Below are 18,381 nucleotides of genomic sequence, written 5' to 3'. Positions count from 1 at the left end.
GCTCTGATATATGAGAGAATGTAACATTCTACAGAAAGAAACTAAATGTTCAAAAAAATAAATAAATAAATGTTCAGACCTGGATATTAAGCACAGGGCCTGTGAAACAAATCCCTGGAAGAACAAGCTTTTTAAAATGGCAGGTGAAAGAGCTCCACATTTTGCCAACAACAAAGTCAAAGAACCTAAAAGGCCAGAGGAGACAGATTGACAGTTCATGCTGAATTTTTTCATTCCACATAATTCTTCAGCATGATGTTCTTAGCATTTTTTATATTCATGACAGCATGCCTGCAATATCATATACTGCATCCCTGCTAAGAGGCTCTGTGAGGAAAGGAAGAGAAACTTAGAGAAATACATGGATTGTACTCAACATGAATAAGACCATAATGCAAATGAGAATATAACACTTGTGGGATTGTCAGCTTTGTACACGTGAATTTGTTCTATATACTGCGTGTCCTCTTAGTAAATAGATGCTGGGAAACTGTTCAGAAGGAAAAATAAATGCTTGGAATACATCTTTAACAAGCTGTGAAATGGCTGAACATACTATGTAGTGAAACACCAACAATGAAATTAAAATCTGCCCCCTAAAATCCATTGTCATGATCATTAACAAGAGCCATATTTTCTGTCAAAAATGCTTGTTCTCATCAAATATGGAAACAGACCTAAACTCATTCACAGTCCTTAGCTTACCATGGACTCCATTTGAACAAACTCCTGTTTTTATATTATGTCAAAACTAATTTTCCAGATTATCTCTTCTCTAAGCCTGCTTATTTAACACCATGCAAAATGCTGGGCTGGATGAAGCACAAGCTGGAATCAAGAATGTTGGGAGAAATATCAATAACCGCAGATATAGAGATGACACCACCCTTATGGTAGAAAGCAAAGAGGAACTGAAGAGCCTCTTGATGAAATGAAAGAGAGTGAAAAGCTGGCTTAAAACTCAACATTCAAAACACTAAGATCATGGCATCTGGTCTCATCACTTCATGGCAAATAGAAGGGGAAACAATGGAAACAGTGACAGACTTTATTTTCTTGGGCCCCAAAATCACTGCAGGTGGTGACTGCAGCCATGAAATTAAAAGACTCTTGCTCCTTGAAAGAAAAGCTATGATCAATCTAGACAGCATAATAAAAGCAGAGATATTACTTTGCCAACAAAGGTCTGTCTAGTCAAAGCTTTGGTTTTTCCAGTAGTCATGTATGGATGTGAGAGTTGGACCGTAAAGAAAGTTGAGTGCTGAAGAACTGAGGCTTTTGAACTGTGATGTTGGAGAAGACTTTTGAGAGTCCCTTGGACTGCAAGAAGATTAAACCAGTCAATCATAAAGGAAATCAATCCTGAATATTCATTGGAAGGACTGATGATGAAGCTGAAGCTCCAATACTTTGGCCACCTGATGCGAAGAGCTAACTCATTGGAAAAGACTCCAATTCTGGGAAAGACAGAAGGCAGGATCAAGGGGAAAAGAGAGGACGAGATGGTTGGATGGCATTACCAACTCAATGGACATGAGTTCGAGCAAGCTCTAGAAAATGGTGAAGGACAGGGAAGCCTGGGCATGTTGCAGTCCATGGGGTCACAAAGAGTCAGACACAACAGAGAGACTGAACAACACCATGGGGTTAATGGATACAAACTAACTATACATAAAATAGAGAAGCAACAAGGATTTACTGTATACCATAATTAACTATATTTGTATCTTGTGATAATCTATAATGAAAAATAGTCTGAAAATATATATTATATATATATATATGAATCACTTTGCTGTGTACCTGAAACTATTGTAAATCAACTATATTTCAATTTTTTAAAGTTTATTAAAAAGGCAAATATTTTCCTTCTCTTTACCTCATCAGTTTCTTAGCAAACCCTTACTTTTAGAATATAAAAATAAATCATCCCTATCTTGCCTACTTACCCCAAGACACTAAATTGAGCCAACTAGTGAGGTTTTTATTTACGATTTTTATTAAACATTATGAAGCAATGTTTTCTTCATATAACAAAGATAAAAATACGTTGAAAATTTAGAACAAACCAAATGTTATAATATTAAATTCCAAGCCCTCATAAAATGAATTGCTGCATTTGATATAAAAGTCAAATGTCAAAACTATGACTACACTTAGTTATTTATTCCAAAGAAAGCTCTGTAAAACCCTTTATTAAAAGGCATTTTACATGTAAGTAATAGCTACAAAAATGAAATATTTTCTCCATAATTCCAAAGCTAAAATCAATATATGATTGAAATGTGTTCTGCTTTGCCAAACATTATAATTTTATGACATAAAAGTGATTCACAGTAACCATTACATCAAAAATATTATTCCTAAAATTATAACTTCCTGAGAAGTAATGATCAAGTAAATGGGATGATTAAGTCCCTCTAAAGTTTGTTATTAACCCCTAAAGACAATCTCTTTACGGTTCTGGGCTTGGTAGTTACGACAGACTTATTGGATAAAGTATGAAGAGCTCATTAACTTGGTAAGCAAGTTTCCTGTTTTGTTCCTGACGCGTGAATTAGGTTATAATGGACTTGGCTCCCTAACTTATGCCTAATTCACTAATGTGCATATTCGATACCACTCTTCTTTTAAAGACTTGCATGAAAATATGATCTGTATTTGAGACAGTTTATATCACATCATCATCTTATCTTTCCTGTTGATTCACATCTGCTGTTAAAAATTTATTTCAATTAAGCTACAAATTCTGGCAGTTCTATGCCCCCCACTTTATCCCAATCTATCTACTTTTGTACATCTTGTTGCTAGTCCAAGCCACAATCCATCTCTCACTTGGACTCTTACAGTGGTCTCCTAACTCATACTATATTCTTGCTTCCTCTTCTCTCCCCTATAATCCATTTTCCACAAAGCAACTAGAAAGTTTTTCTAAACCACAGATATCAGACCATGTCACCTTTCTGCTTAAAACCACCCAGAGACCTCCTTGAAAGTGGAACTCGGACTATGAAGCCCTGTCTACTTCTACACCCCCTTCTCTTCTACTCTGTCCTAATTTAAACTAATTTTGGCCTTCTTTTTACTTCTAGACCTCATCAAGACCCTCCCAACTCCAGCTTTTCAAATGTCTGGTCCCCTTGCATTCTCTGTCTTCAATTCAACCGCCTTCTCCTGAGGACTTTACTGGCCACAAAATCAAAGTGGCCCTTATGTAACCACCATGACCAAGTCATGTGCTAGCACTTCCCCCTGGTTATTTTCTTTAAAGCACTTATCCCTCTCTCAAATGACCTTTTCCATTAATTTTTAATGTGTTTATTGTCTATATCTCCTCCTTGAAACATCATCTGCCTTACATGAGACACCTGATTTGTGTAAAGTGAAAGTTGAAAGTGTTAGTTGCTCAGTCATGTCCGACTCTTTGCACTCCGTGGATTGTAGCCCGCCAGGCTCCTCTGTCCATGGACTTCTCCAGGCAAGAATACTGGAGTGGGTAGTCATTCCCTTTTCCAGGGGTTCTTCCTGACCCAGGGATAGAACCTGAGTCTCCTGCATTGCAGGAGGATTATTTACCATCTGAGTCATCAGGGAAGCCCCTGATTTGTTTAACTCACGACCAAACCATGGCTAAAATAGCAGAAGCTCAGTAAATGCCTACTAACTGAATAAGAATCTTAAAATATGTGACTCTTCACTGAAGTTTTAAAGTACACATAACCTGTGATAGGGCTTCCCAGGTGGCTCAGTGGTAAAGAATCCACCTAACAATGTAGGAGACACCATGGGAGATGCAGGTTCGGTCCCTGGGCTGGGAAGCCCCACGAAGGAGGAAATGGCAACCCACTCCAGCATTCTTGCCTGAAAAACCCCATGGACAGAGGAGCCTGGTGGGCTGCAGTCCATGAGGTCGCAAAGAGTTGGATATGACTGAGTATGCACGCACGCAACTTGTGATTAAGACAGCAGCATCTCTAGATATTAATAATTTTAAAAATGTGGCTCTATGGAGAACTGCTTATTTGGTCACCTGGAGCAAATAATTTGTTGTCAGGTAAGTAGCTTAGCAATTATCGTCTATGAATAACAACAAAATCAATAATGTAGCATTGTTTATTTTGAATTAAGCTCTCTGCACAAGCATGACAGAGAAAAATAATCAGACAAAAAGCAGTCTCTTGGCAACTAAAGAGAGGTATCCTTAAGTAAGAAATATGTAAGGAGAGGATAGATTTGGGCAGGTAGCTTTTAGAACTCTAGTTCTGATTTTTATTTTGGAGAGAATGAAGAAAAAGGCGAAAATGGACTTTCACATGCCAAGTAAAGTCCCAGGGACTATTACAGAGTCATTAAACACACACACACACCATCCTCCTCCCAAGAAAGTGGGCTTTCGGCTGACTCAAGTGTGGGCTGCACCTAGCAACTTGTTTCCAAAAAGTGAAATATGAAAAGAAAGGAAAAAGTAACTTCACAGTGCATAACCCGGCAGACACTACCTTGTTCGGGTGACTGAGGTAGGTATCATCACTGATAAGCCATGTCTGTAGCATATACTATGGATATTGGTGATCAGAAGGGCACTTCTGCTCTGTGGTAACGCTCCCCTCAAGCCCGTAACTCCAATCTAACCATGAGAAAAATGCAAGACAAATTCAATAACAGAGAGGCATTCCAAAAACTACCTAACCAGCATTCCTCAAAACTAAGTTGTTAAAAACAAGGAAAATCTGAGAAGCTGCTGCAGGCTAGGGGAGGCTGTAAAAGACATGATGACTGAGTATAACATGGATCCAGAAACAGAAAAATGGACATGAGGGCAAAACGAGAGAAATCTGAACAGAGTGCAGAATTTAGTTAATAATAAAGTAACAATGCCAGTTTCCTTCCATAAAGAAAGCTGAGTGCTAAAGAATTGATGGTTTTGAACTGTGGTGTTGGAGAAGACTCTTGAGAGTCCCTTGGACTGCAAGGAGATCAAACCAGTCAATCCTAAAGAAAATCAGCCCTGAATATTCATTGGAAGGACTGATGCTGAAGCTGAAGCTCCAATACTTTGGCCACCTGATGCAAAGAACTGACTCACTGGAAAAGGCCTTGATGCTGGGAAAGATTGAAGGCAGAAGGAGAAAGGGATGACAGAGGATGAGATGGTTGGATGAGATCACTGACTCAATGGACATGAGTTTAACAGGCTCCAGGAGTTAGTGATGGACAGGGAAGCCTGGCGTGCTGCAGTCCATGGGGTTGCAGAGAGTTGGACATGACTAAGCAACTGAACTGAACAAAGCCAGTTCCTTAGTTTTGACATATGTACCCCCCAGCTCCATAAGATGCTAGAGTAGAGGAACTCTACTGTGGAGTATATAGGAACTCTGTATCTTTGCAACTTTTCAGTTAGTGTAACTAACATTCTTCTAAAATTAAAAGTTATTTACAAAGACAAGGCAGCTCAAATGTTCAGCTTCTATAGCATCTATACTAAAATTGCAACAGTACAGAAATTAGCATGGCTCTTGCACAAAGATGACCCACAAATACAGGAAGCATTCCATATTTCTGATTCACCTTGCTGTATATTAGAAATTAACACAACGCTGTAAAGCAACTATATTCCAATAAAAGTTAATTTTTAAAAAAAGATAAAGTAACTTTATATGGAACAATCTCAAAGATATAGTATCTATTTATATGCTCAGGGTGAAGTACAGGTGTATTGCATGCAACCAGTTCTGTATTTAAAAGACTGTGTGTGCACGAACCTGTATATACATAAAATCTTTCAAAGATGAACCAATAATTCATATATATATAACACACAGATATAGGAAGAGGAATGGGGCGACTGGAGTAAAAGAAAGCAAAAAGGGGGCTTCCCTGGTGACTCAGAATCTGCCTGTCAGTGCAGTAGACACGGGTTTGATTCCTGATCCAGGAAGATCCCACATGCCATAGAGCAATTAAACCTATGTGCCACAACTACTGAGCCTGTGCTCCAGAGCCCGGGGGTCACAAGTCCTGAGCCCACACATCACAACTGCTGAAGCCTGAGTGCCCTAGAGCCCACGCTCCGCAATAAGAGAAGCCACAGCAACGAAAAGCCCTCAAACCAGACCTAGAGTAGTCCCAGCTCGCGGCAACTAGAGAAAAGCCCACACAGCAACAGAGATCCATTATAGCCAAAAACTAACTAAACTATTTTTAAAAGGAAAGGATTTACTTTTCACTACATAGTCACTTTAATATTTTTAAGATTTTATGTTCATGTATTATCCATTCCAAAAGTAAGTTAAATACGTCCCTATTATCATCTCACAATCAAGGGCTGATAAGACTCTAAATGATCACTGTTGTATATATAAATACAGTTGTTTTGAATAAGAAATAAAGCTCTATGGTGTCCACAATAAATTTGTAGAACTCAGAAGTAATAACATACTGGAACAGTAATAAAAGCATTAATATAGGAATAAATGTATTCATGTGTCAGGAATAACTCTAAAGTGTTAGTGTGTGTGTGAAAGTCTCTCAGTCGTGTCCAACTCTGAGCCCATGGACTGCCAGGCACCTCTGTCCAAGGAATTCTCCAGGCTAAATACTGGAGTGGGTAGCTGTTCCCTTCTCCAGGGGATCTTCCCAACCCAGGGAATGAACTCAGATCACCCACATTGCAGGGGGATTCTTTACCATCTGAGCCACCAGGGAAGCCCAAGAATACTGGAGTGGGTAGCCTAACCCTTCTCCAGTGGATCTTCCCAAACCAAGAATTGAACCGGGGTCTCCTGCATTGCAGGCAGATACTTTACCAACCGAGCTACCAGAGAAGCTCCTTCTTAAGTGTTATATATGTATTAATTCACAAATACCTATGAAATCAGTGCTAATATCTATACAAAAGATTTGCAGTATGACTACTGGCATTATGCACTAATGAGGTATGCATTTCCCCTTGGCCTCTTACAGGCAATAGAGAAGAATTCTCCATTTAAACTATGGCTTTATTTCTTATACTCCTTAAACAATAGAAGACTGGCAAAGGCCCAGAAATTTTACATCTTCTGTAAAGATCTGCCATTCTATTTCTATTGATAATTAGGTCACATGGAGAATATATATGTTTGAAATTCATTTGCCTCTGCTGCTACACATGCTTAATATAGTTTGAGATATATACATAAACTTGAATATCCCCAAGGATTTTAATCCCAGTGAATTTACCATCTGGAAAGAATATATCATAATCTTACATCAATATTATATTTTACTTTGTTTCTAAGACTACTTTTATGATATGATTAATGGTAAATATGTAAACAGGATTTTTTTTAATAGGGGTATATGGACCCCCTGCCCCTCCATTAAGGATCTATGGATTCGTGAATAGGGAAAAGCATATCTTTATTTTCACAAACATCTAACTGAAATCTGGCATCTCCATGCATTATAAATAAAGACATGATACAAGCCACAGAGTATTAACAGTACCTGCAACTGTTAGAAATAGAAATTAACAATTACTTTCTATCACACACTATAGTTAGGCAGATATTACATAGTATTTCTTAAATTCATCATGATTTCAAAAATACAGCTGATAGTAAACTCTCTGCTAGACCTTATTACTTGATGCATTAATAAGTATATCCATTATAGAACTAAGACAAGGCATCAGTCCTTTTTCCAATAGTCACTGATACACTGACACTTCATACACAAAACCCTGGCAGTGACAAAGGCTGAGCTAGAATCCCACCTGCTTTGGGAGTGAATGAGTGGTAAACATAAGCTCATCCTAAATGCTTTCAATTACTCTGTCCTAAAATGTGAGCATGGCCTTATTCAATAAAACACTCATTACTGACTGTAAAAAGTAAATAAGAATTTTTTCCATAGTAGGCCAAATTACAAGGGGAAATGCAAATAGTAATGTTTATATGCAAATATTACATCCATGAATTTCAAAAACATTTATATCAGTTTTAATATCCTGTCTCATTTCTTCAAATAATTTACATAGAGAAGCATCTGCAGAAAAAAAATTGCTAAGTGCTCTTTTAAAGCATAAAAGCTACGGATTGTGTTAATGAAATGCTGATTATCTTAAGACATATAATCAAACATGTTACTAAAATCTATATCCAGTGGCTATACATTAACATGAATCACCAGCATACTAAAATCATCAGAAAGAAAACAAGTTTAATTTCACATGAGTTTTTCTGAGTGATATCATTTAGGCTCCTAATTATCTTCAGTTCTGCATAGTCATCATAAGCTATTAGTTCAATAACCCAAGGTACTATCTGGCCAGATATCAGCATCATGCTCATTGATATGCAGTTTCTACAATCTCTTCCTCCTTTGGGACTGAGGCAGAAGATCTGTATCATCTCAGTCTCCTCATCTCATTTTCACTAACTGTAAGATTACTGTTTTGAGGCAAACTCCTCAGACTCACTGAATAAACATCAATGTATAATTAAAAACATAAACAACAGTTACAAACACTTACCTAAGCATTTGTTTAAAAGATGGCTCATTAGTATTTGAGAGACAAAATGTGTAAGGGTCAAAGATTTATACTGGGGGTGAGGGCAGGGAAATGGGCAAAATAAGTGAAGGGGGTTAAGAGGCACAAACTTCCAGTTTTAAAAATAAATAACTCATAAGGATGTAACATACAGTAAAGGGAATATAGTCAATAATATCATAATAACTTTGAATGATGACAGATGGCTACTAGATATATTATGGTGATCATTTCATAATGCATAAATATATCAAATCACTGTTGCACACCTGAAACTAATATAACATTGTAAGCCAGTGAGTGTTCAGTCACTCAGTCATGTCCCACTCTTTGCAGCCCCATGAACTGTAACCCACAAGGCTTCTCTGTCCATGGGATTTCCCAGCAAGAATACTGTAAGTGGGTTGCCATGTCCTACTCCATGGTATCTTCCCAACCCAGGGATCAAACCTGCATCTCCTGAGTCTCCTGCATTGTAGGCACATTCTTTACCACTAAGCCACCAGGGAAGTCCACTGTAAGTAAATTATAGTTCATTTAAAAAAAAAAAGGATACAGATATTTTTGAAATTACATGAAAAATGGCTCCAAGAATTGTCAGAATAAATCCTGCTTACAAAGGATTAAATGATCTTCTATTCAGTGGTGACCTTCAAGGACAGAAGAGCTGAGGTAGCACAGATTCAAAGTCACTGATTTATGTCAGAGAAGTGCACAATAACGGAAAACCAGAAGTAGAAGAATGGAAAGCTTCATGTATGTTTTCTTAAAAAAGGAGAGGCTAAAGCAGTATGTGACTCCATCATGGTTCATAAAACTATTTCATCTGCCTCAAGGCCTAATTTCCATGCCTACTGCTCATCTTTTTATCCAAAAGGATCAAACCAAAATGCTTTTAACAAACAAAGCTTCTTTGGAAAAGGCGTTTCTAGAAATAATACTCCCCAAAGGATGTAAATACACAACACCAAAAATAAGAGCTGACAAAAAAAATAATAATCAAAAGAAAATATTGTCTCTCATTTGATTGCTAGCTTATGACAAAGCTTGTGAACTCTTCTCCTGGTTGCTTAGCAACCAGTCTAAGCAGCAGCTTGAGACTGTAAGAAATTTCCAAGCCAGAGCTGTGGAAATCAGTGCTAACTACTCAGTGTATTTCTCGAGGTTACCCATGTTTGCGAAAGAAAAAAGGAAGACAGAATAAGTACCCTTGGGGTTTCTCTAGCAAGACCTAGAAGGAGGTCCTCTAATAATACTCTGAGCCCTTCTAAGGTAATTCCTCACCACCTATACTCTAAGTGGACAACTCCCATATTGGGAAGGAAAGCCCCATAAGAAGTGTTTCCCATTGCTGAAACAAAACAACCAAGCTCCATCAAATAAAACCACCAAGTTCAAGAAGTAGAAGGTGGACAGTAGAGCTTTACTCCATAAGCACAACTCTTCCTGGTACACTGTAGGCTGTTCCCAAGATTGCAATTGAACAACAAAACAAGATTTATTTTAGAGTTTGCTATCTTCGTTTTCCAATAAACACATTATTACAACTTGCTCTTAGAATCTTCCACCATCCTTGATTATGGCTGATCACAGCACTAGACAACCCATAAAATAAGCAGTTTATTTCCATAGAGGCTCATCTTAAACGCTTGAGCCTGGTAAACATAATCAGTAAACTTACTGACATTAGCATAAGCGATAGGCACAGACCAGCTAAATGTCTGTCTCCACCTTGGTTCCAAAGAGGAAAAACCAGACGACACGCATTTCCAGATGTGATGAGTACAGACCCAGATGTTCATAGAGAAGAGAAAAGCAGAGACACAGAATGGTTCTCATTCACTGGTGGACTGGTGTTAGTGTCTTAGTTACAGGTCCTGTCCATTCACGTTTAATGTCCGGGTCACCAAGGAACAGGGCATGCCTGCTTCTCACAGGAAAGTGATGCGAATGGGAGCATATCATCTCTTAATAAATGAATCAGTGACCGTAGAACAAAGCACTGGACCGACTAAAGGGTTTGTGTAAATCTTAAAAGCTGAGCTTCCATTTGTCTGTAAAGCTATATCCAAAAGTCCATTTCATATAAGGATGGTCTAAAAAATCAATAAAATAACAGGAAGTATATGCAGCTTCTAAACATTCTTTCTCACTTTATACAACACTTCCTGCTTCCTCAAGTTATGCTGTAGGAGTATTATGCTGGTACTGACCATCTCCAGATATCCAATTATTAGTAGATGGCAACGTAATTCAGCTTACTTCTGTCTATAAAGAAGTGCTTGGGAAAATAAAAATACAAATTTATCATTTGACTGTAAGCCAGCAGTAAATACAGTGTTAGCTATTGATGGGCGGCAATACTAAAAGCTAGAAAAGGAACATAACAAATAAAAGGTAATCATTTGGATATTCCCTAGCAGTTCAGTGCGGAAGACTCCACATTTTCATTACCAAGGGTCCAGGTTCAGTCCCTGGTCAGGGACGCACAAGGTTCGCAGTGCAGCTAAAAAGAAAGATAAAAAGAGATAATCCTTCTTATCGTTCTTCAATTTCCTATTATTTCCTGATTTTAAAAAATGATGCATCTCTTAAATTTTTGATGGTTGAATAAGTATAAAAGCAAACACAAATGTAAGTCACACTGAGGAACATTTTTCTTTGGAACACTGATAACAGTACAAAACTAAAAATAATTGAGAAGCTTCTGATTAGTCAACGTAATTGGTCTCAAGAGATGACTTAGGAAAAGTACACATCATCCTTTCTTAAACGTATATTTCTGTAAAAAGAAAAGTCTTCCCTTGCTGGGTGACTAAAAATATTTACTTTTTCATGAAAAATTATACCTTGGAGATATCGAATTAAAAGTGAAAAAAAGAGTTGTCGATTTTAAATTTGGATACTGGAGAGTATCTAAGAGCTGATTAGTTTAAAGTGAAACCTTGCTGGGTGTGTACTCATGAACTGTTAACCATTGTTTAGGCATATTAACATCATTTGCAGAAACTGTTGAGTTTACCAATACAGAAAGCAGGTGGGAAAGGCTGGTCTTTAGCAGGGAGCACAGAATTCACAGAAGAGAGAAGAGGAATCTTGAGACGGAAAACAGTCAATACCCAGCGAGAAGCATTTTCTCCTATGGCTGTAAGCCTTGACCTGTCACATTACTCATTTCAGCTTCCTGCACAGTCTCAGAAGCATCACCTGCGTCATGATAAATGTGCTGGAATCGCTAAGTCTACTAGCGAATGTGACTCTCGACTCCCTGCACTTTGGATCCGGCAGGAAGAACACTTGCACAGAACAGATGTATGGAATACACCCAACAAGCTGTTGTATGTTGAGTTCACTTCTTATTTCATGCAGAGGTGTCAGGGAAATGAGAGCGCTTAAAACCTTTATGTGAAATGGAACAGATACAGAACTGCAAAGGAAATAGTCTTTAGGAGAGGAAAGACTTACTGAATCAGTCTTTCCTCCATATAAATATATCCATTCACTGAAGGTAAGAATTGTACGAAAGCATTACTTTCCAGGTCAAGATACAAAGAACTAATATTTTCTCAGCAGAGCTCTGTGTTAGGGCCCGGACTAGGTGTCATACACAGGTCCAGGAGGTAGGTATCACATCTGATTTACAGATGGGTAATCAGAGCACCAAAAAGTAAAACAAGTGACTTGTCTGGGGGCACTCAGGCAGTGAGAGATGGGACTAAAATTTGAGTCTGCATCAATCAGACTCAAGCTCACCTCCACATCTACACCACACAAGTCCTCCCTTTCTATTTAAAAAAAATACATTAATAAGAAGGGCCGAATACAAACCAGAATACCTAAATTAATGCAAAAGGCTCCCTATCGAATTCTGGAAACTTTCTGATAAAGAGCAACATATTTACATGGCAGAAGGTTTCAGCATATGTTCTATCTATACCATTTCCAAGTACCTATCAGCACAATGCTCAGGAATCCTGACAAGGCTGACATCTTAACTGCTGACTCTTCTCAGGAGATGATACATGCCTCAGATTATAGCTAGATATTGAAAACACAGAGTTGAAATAAATAAGTGAAGTAAATAGGCTTCCCTGGTGGCTCAGCTGGTAAAGAATCTGCCTGCAATGCGGGAGACCTGGGTTCGATCCCTGGGTTGGGAAGATCCCCTGGAGAAGGGAAAGGCTACCCACTCCAGTATTCTTGCCTGAAGAATTCCATGGACTGTATAGTCCATGGGGTCACAAAGAGTTGGACACGACTGAGCAACTTTCACTTCACTTAAAAGAGCATTCACCAATATGGCTTTACCAGTTAGGAGTCTAGTGTGAATATCAAAACTTTGGTGGGAGGGAGGAGGTAGGTTAGAAGCCAGAGAGCCAAGGTGAAGAATGACGAGCAAGGCTGTACCTCCCAAACTGGAGAGCAGCTGGGGAGAACGGAGACAGGGAGGGGTTGTGGGAAGGAGGAGCCCGCACCACACAGCTCGGACTATCCGCAGCTACCCACCAACTTCTCCAAGTGTGGCCAGCTAGGGCCACTATTTGAAACATCATAACACAGGAAACTGCACGATTTTCTTGGCCTCCCTATTCAGAATCTAATGTATCAGCAGACAGCATAGCCCTGGAAAGAGCATGATTTGGGTGATCGGATCAGAGCTCTCCTAATTACCAACAGTTTCATGTTGGCATCAATAGATCAAGGGCAATTAAATCAGCCTAACATATTCATGGGAGAATCAAATGTTAATATACTGTAGCACATCATGGCCACCCAACACCTGTTAGTCCCTTTACTTTTCCTTTACTGCACCATTTGAAGTCATAAAGTATCAACAAATGCTTATAAATGCAAAAGACAAACTACAATCAACTACATCAGGAAGTTATTTTGCGACACTAAGAATGAGTATGTTGGGATATTCATCAAAGGAGGATGGACTGCGTGTTTGTAGTTAGTAGAGGCCAACTATTACACATGGAATGGATGGACAACAAGTTCCTACTGTGTAGCACAGGAAACTATATTCAATATCCTGGGATACACCATAATGGAAAAGAATTTTTTCAAATGAACACATATGTGTCCTACTTTCTTTCTAGCCTGAGACAGAATCACTTTTGAGTTGGAATTACAGACTGAGCAGTGGATGATATGCATTACACACCATCATGAAGAAAGGAACCCATCATTGTAGCTTGGAGTAAACAGTATTTATCACACTGAGGCTCTTCCCCAGGTCCTCCTTCTGGATGAATTAGGAGAATAACGCTTATCAAGAGGCTCAGCAAGAATCTGGAATTATGAAGGCTCTTTAGAGCTCTAACTTACATTACTATACACATTATACAAATACAGATTGTGTGTGTACACACAAACATCTCTAAACACACATACTTGTATTACATATAGTAATATATATATATATACTGATAACATACATAATATATTGACAGGTGGGTAGATACACAGACTGATAAACATTTATCATAAAGACCAAAATGAGATTAACATTCTCAAATCCTGTTCATCTATTTTGATCCAACTTTTAGAATATCACAAATGGATGTGGAGGTGTATGACATGTGGGCCAGGGAAACATCCACAGGAAGAAACTTTGATCATTTTGAAATTGCCTTTTAAAGCATCATTTCCTGGATCTATCATCAACTTCTTGCCTGCTGTTTCCTTACTACCCTATTAAAAATGTTAAGTCCTCATAATTTTCTGGGAATTACCATCACTCTCTTAAAACTGGCTTTGAACGCCATCAATTGAGGAAAACAAAAGAGCATGTCGCATCTACATGTCAATAGTCATGATATTTAACATTTAGCAAACACATAAAATGTACCATGGGCTTCCCTTGTGGCTCAGCTGGTAAAGAGTCTGCCTGAAATGTGGGAGACCTGGGTTCGATCCCTGGGTTGGAAAGATCCCTGGACAAGGGAAAGGGTACCCACTCCAGTAGTCCAGCCTGGAGAATTCCATGGACTATACAGTCCATGGGGTCACAAAGAGTTGGACATGACAGCGATTTTCACTAAAATGTACCAAGAACTTTTTTGAGAAGGATACGTTTTCATTTTATTTTCACAATAATGCTATAAGGTATGGATCTGTTATTATTCCCCTTCCATGCTCATCCTCAGTTGCTCAGTCGTGCCTGACTCTTTGTGACCCTCATGGACTGTAGCCCTCCTCCATGGACTGTGGCTCCCCTGTCCATGGGATTATCCCAGCAAGAACAGTGGAGTGGATTGCCATTTCCTCCTCCAGAGGATCTTCCCAACCCAGGGGTCAAACCCGCGTCACCTGTGTCTCCTGTACTGAGAGGCGGATTCTTTACCACCGAGTCACCTGAAAAGCCCAATTATTCTCCTTTGAAAATGAGAAAAATTAGGAATATAAGCAGTCAAGTAACTTGTTCACAATTTCTAACTAATAACTGGTCTGCCAGACTTGAACCAGTACGTTATTTGGTGCTGTGGAAGAAGGTGGTTTGTGATTAGGAACCAAACCATTACTCAAGCTAGGACCACACTTTTCATCATAAAGATGAGAGTGCAGGGTAAGAATTCACCTTAGAATTCATGGCACCAATTTGACATATTAGTACTAAACTCACATATTGGATTAATATCCACATATTAATCACATTTCAGATGTGATCATGGATTTAGATGTGATATCCATAAAAAGGTCTGTAACAAAGAGACATCCATGAGAGTTTAAAAAAAAAAAAAAGAAGGAACTAATAAGACAGTGTCCAGGTGGCTTAGAATTTCCACCAATGCTTTAAAGAGATTAACTATTCAATACCTTCCCATATCATGGTCGCAACTGCATCCAATTTGATGTGAACCACATCTACACTAGATTGACCTCCTTAGCTGAGAATTCAAAGCCCTGAACATGACTGTTATCTTTTCAGCCACACTCACTATCCTTTCTTTTAATTTTCAGATCAAAAATATGACCCCAAACTATGACACTTTCTAAAAATTAGCATATTTGAAAACAATTCTACAGTTAGCAGTTACACCATAGTTGGAAAATACAAGCTTATTTACTAAATTTTTAAATTAAACTTAGCAAGTTAAATAGAATATAAAGAGAACAGAAGGCAAAGGAACTCTATAAAAATACTGGCCACCAAAATAGAGTGAAAGGACTAAGAATGTGAATATATAAAAAGCTGGCATGAATTGACAAGAAAATTAGTACTCTAATACAATAATACCCAAAGACAAGGATAGAGAATTCAGAAAAGAAGTCACTCACTCACTAAAATGAATGTTTCAGTGTTTATTAAGCATGAAAAAGAAAAAGGATGAGGCCTCTTTGTGGAAAGATTCTTTTATAATATTGTATTTTTAGAAACGAAACTTTATCAACTGCCAAAATCTCGAATCTGGTAACCAATCCAGACTAGTAGTATCACCATGATATGTTAAGCCCTTTTACAAGGCAAATATGACAGCTTCCCCACTGACTTGAGCAAAGCATAATAAACCTGCAGGAGAAAAATAATATAGATTAATAATCTGAGGTGCAGATTATTCCCTGCACCTCAAAGGGAAAGTAAATAGACAGCATCAGAGGTCTGGGAGAAAATACTGTGGTATTAGACATCATTTCTGAAGTCTTTAGCAGCTCTGAAGTGGGGTACTGGAAAACTGAGGGTCAACTGAAATATTGGGTTTTCTCATGGTGTAGAAGGATCCTAGAGAGGACCATTTTGTGAAACCACAAAATTAATAAATTTTGGTTATTGACTCTGATCTGCTGCACCAGGATTCTAAACTCTTAGATTCTGAACTTGTGTAAGTTACCCATATGTGATAACTCGTTATTAACTAATGACTTGTCATTTATGAGATGATTTCTAATACAGGTAAATTATAAACATTTATAACTATTCTGAATAAGAGATATGATTTTTTAATCTTCCAAATCCCCCCTTTCATTCTCTACATCCCCCCCATCTCTCTCCCTATCACATTCTTTCTCTCTCCCTCAAACACACACACACACACATTTTTAAAATTTTAAACCCTAACACATTTTTTTTTCTGTTTTTTTTTTTCATTTTTTTTTCTTTTTCTTCATTTTCTTTTTTTTTTTTCTTTAATAGAAAATTATTTAATTAGTATACATGTGTTCCCCATCCTGAACCCTCCTCCCTCCTCCCTCCCCACACCATCCCTCTGGGTCGTCCCAGTGCACCAGCCCCAAGCATCCAGCATCGTGCATTGAACCTAGACTGGCATCTCGTTTCATACATGACGTTTCACATGAGTTTACTAACACATTTTTTAAAGGCCCAACAAGAGCACTCTCTTTAGAACAGAAATCAAAGCAAACATTTCTTTCTTGAATGTCACAAAAAAGTGTTTTGGGACTGAAAACCAATCTTTCCTTCCTACTGACCACACACCTTCAAGAAGGGCCCACTTGAAGGAGCAAAGAGGAGAGACATGTCTGAGCCTTCACATCAGTCCTGAATTAAGGGAAGTGACAAGCAGGAACAGCCAGAGATCTTTCATATCTGAACCTCATGTCAATCAGTCTCTCGCTGAAAAGACCTTCAAGGCAGTTGGGCATCTGCATGGTGGCAGCTCTGATCTGTTCTGAATGTAGGAGGAAGACACCCTTTCTCACAAACACCACCAATCATCCAGATATTTTTAGTCAGCCTCATTGTAACCCATACCATTAAAGTGGGCATGAGTCAATTCTGACAGTTCTTAGAATTGCGTCCTCAGAATGCGTTCTTCACCTGCCACCAGGGAGCATCGTTCCTGATTACTCATACGCCTTAGTTCAAAGACAAAAGAGTCCTATCAGAGAGGCCCAAGCTTTACTCTAGCCTTTCTATTAAGTAAATCAAACGTTCTGACAGCACACCTAGCCATGATGTCAAGTTACATCTACAAACATCTAAATCAAAGGCCTGTCTAGGCAAGTCTTTGGCAGACAAGATTTAAAAAGTGACCTTGGATTCTTAAAGGCTGCCATTTGATTCACATTCCATAAAAATACATTATCAGAGTAGTGGGGGGAGGAGAAAGAAAGAGTCCAATAACAGACATAATTAAGTGGGTTTCCTTTCATTTTTACTGATGCTCTTTTTATCTCAAACTCAGAACTCACCAAGGCCACCCTTTCAATTTATGCAGCATGAAATCATATTTCCTCATTCTCTAATCCCAGGAAGACTTTGATATTTTAACTGGGTGAGAAGATTCAATAACAACAAAAAAATGACAAGGATCCTATGTTGCCTCCTAGGGGCCCCTGCTGGCTGGCTGAGTGAACTGAACTGGAGTGGATACCAAGCAATGAGGGGCCTCTTCATCAGAGTTCAGATCTCTGATTCCTAGAATGTTCTTTGAAACTTAGCTGACAGGCCAGTTAGGTTCCAAAGCACCAAGATGGTTGAATTTATACTAAAACCAAAGGTCAGAAGAGAAACTTGCAAGATCCCAAAAATGTAAAGCAGAAGAAACCCTTCACTTTGGGGATACAAGGTATCAACTCTGAGCCTCTTTTTGCCCCAGTTAGTTTTGAGCACTCACCCAACTGAATTCCTGATGCTGTTGGAGCCTCTAGAGAAATCATTTCAGCCTGAAATTCCCAATAGCTGCCTCAGGGCTTGGTTTATACCATCCCTGGTACAAAGTCAGGACTTCAGTAATGGCAACATTTAAACCATGTATAAAAGATTGCTACAGAAGGTTAGCATGATCACACATTCATTTCAGAAGCTGTTTAAAGGGCTAAAGGCCAAATTAAGGAGGTCAGTCTGTGCACAAATACATAAGTATTATGTAGAGCAAGAAATAGAG

At 38.5% G+C, this 18,381-nt stretch overlaps 1 protein-coding gene and 1 non-coding gene across 9 annotated transcripts in view; one reads left to right on the top strand and one right to left on the bottom strand.

The window, feature by feature from the left end:
* The window catches only part of ANK3 (ankyrin 3), a 759,198-nt gene that overhangs the window by 613,455 nt on the left and 127,362 nt on the right, over nt 1-18,381 (bottom strand). The gene's annotated exons all lie outside the window — the stretch shown is intronic.
* On the top strand, nt 5,457-5,561 carry LOC147343073 (U6 spliceosomal RNA). Its single transcript, XR_015157251.1, has one exon. It is a non-coding gene; the product is annotated as a U6 spliceosomal RNA (small nuclear RNA).

Source organism: Bos grunniens, chromosome 28 (assembly GCF_055505025.1).
Source record: "Bos grunniens cultivar Pamir isolate PY7600 chromosome 28, Bosgru_T2T1.0, whole genome shotgun sequence".
NCBI classification, from domain to species: domain Eukaryota; kingdom Metazoa; phylum Chordata; class Mammalia; order Artiodactyla; family Bovidae; genus Bos; species Bos grunniens.
Note: the sequence above shows the minus strand (reverse complement) of the source record. Positions and strands in the feature narration are given on the sequence as shown.